Source organism: Cetorhinus maximus, unplaced genomic scaffold (genome assembly GCF_964194155.1).
Source record: "Cetorhinus maximus unplaced genomic scaffold, sCetMax3.hap1.1 HAP1_SCAFFOLD_2102, whole genome shotgun sequence".
Lineage (NCBI taxonomy): Eukaryota > Metazoa > Chordata > Chondrichthyes > Lamniformes > Cetorhinidae > Cetorhinus > Cetorhinus maximus.
In genome coordinates, this window is record NW_027598041.1 from 42501 (window position 1) to 44230 (window position 1730).

A 1730-nucleotide genomic window follows, 5' to 3' on the forward strand; every position below is an offset into this window, starting at 1 on the left:
CCTCAGCACTGACCCTCCCACAGCGCGGCGGCGCTCCCTGGCGTGTGGAGCTCCTCAGGGGGACGTTAGTGGGGTGTTGTATGGATGCATGCGATGGGCGCCCCATGGCCTTCGGGGGGGAGTGGGTGAGGGTTGGCCCTCTGAGGGGAACTGGCTGTAATCTTCTTCTTTCTCCTTTCCCCCCCACCCCTCACAGGAATGACTCGCCGCCCGGAGACGGAATAAATTCGGGTCGCGGCAGACGAAGAGGGGGTCGGGGCCAGAGAGGGCCCAAGATGGCCGCCTACCTGATCGGGCTGGCGCTGTGGGGGCTGGCGGCCGGGGACTTGGCCGGGGCCCACCGGCCGGACTTCCTGGTCTTCTCGGCGCCGGGCACCAGCCTGGCCCACCTGGCCGTCCACCGGGAGACCGGGGCCGTCTTCCTGGGCGCCGTCAACCGGGTCTACAAACTGTCGGCCAACCTGAGCCAACCCCGGGCCCACGTGACAGGGCCGGTGGAGGACAACGCCCGCTGCTACCCGCCGCCCAGCGTGCGGGCTTGCGCCCAGGGCCTGGCGCCGGCCGCCAACGTCAACAAGCTGCTGCTGATCGACTACGCGGGGCAGCGCCTGGTGGCCTGCGGCAGCGCCTGGCAGGGGGTCTGCCAGCTGCTGAGGCTGGCCGACCTCTTCAAGCTGGGCGAGCCTCAGCACCGCAAGGAGCACTACCTCTCCAGCGTCAACGAGTCGGGGGCCACGGCCGGGGTGGCCGTGCCCAACCCCGGGGCGCCCGGCGAGAGCAGCCTCTTCATCGGCACCTCCATCGCCGGCAAGTCCGAGTACTTCCCCACCCTCTCCAGCCGCAGGCTGACCCCTCAGGCCGAGGACGCCCGCATGTTCGGCCTGGTCTACCAGGACGAGTTCGTCTCCTCGCAGCTGAAGATCCCGTCGGACACCCTCTCCCGCTTCCCGGCCTTCGACATCTACTACGTCTACGCCTTCGCCAGCCAGCCCTTCGTCTACTTCGTCACCCTGCAGCTGGACACCGAGCTGACCTGGCCGGAGGCGGCCGGAGAGGCCTTCTACACCTCCAAGATCGTCCGGCTCTGCGCCGGGGACGCCAAGTTCTACTCCTACGTGGAGTTCCCCATCGGCTGCACCCGGGACGGGGTGGAGTACCGCCTGGTCCAGGCCGCCCACCTGGCCAAGCCCGGCCGCAGCCTGGCGCGCTCCCTGGGCGTCTCCGAGGAGGAGGAGGTCCTCTTCGCCGTCTTCGCCCGGGGCCAGAAGCACCGGGCCGACCCGCCGGGCGAGTCCCTCCTCTGCCTCTTCACCCTGGGCGCCATCAAGGAACGCATCAAGGCCCGGATCCAGTCCTGTTACCGGGGCGACGGCAAGCTCTCGCTGCCCTGGCTCCTCAACAAGGAGCTGGTCTGCATCAACTCGGTGAGTAATGGGGTTCCGGGGGGGGGGGTCGGAGGGGAATGTCGGGGGGTGGGAGGGTTGCCGGGCTACGCTGTTTGGCCACTCATACCGCCACGCACCGTGCTACCCCCAGACCCCCACCACCAAAACCCCGAGGCTCCTCCGCCCGGTTGCTCCACATCTCTACCCCAGCCAGGCTCCACGTCTGTCTGCCCAGCCTACCGTCTCCCATCCACCGCAGCTCCCCGTCTCTGTCACCTCCTCAAGCCCCAAATACCCTCGCTATCTCTCTAACATCCTCGAAGTACCTACAACCCTCCCTATCTC

At 68.3% G+C, this 1730-nt stretch overlaps 1 pseudogene across 1 annotated transcript in view; it reads left to right on the forward strand.

Annotated features, from left to right (window-relative positions):
* The window catches only part of LOC144676986 (plexin-A1 pseudogene), an 11463-nt pseudogene extending 10039 nt beyond the window's left edge, over nt 1-1424 (forward strand). The window contains exon 2 of the transcript XR_013575460.1: nt 197-1424. The product of XR_013575460.1 is annotated as a plexin-A1 pseudogene (transcript). The remainder of the gene's footprint in view (nt 1-196) is intronic.
* The last annotated feature ends 306 nt before the right edge of the window (nt 1425-1730 follow it).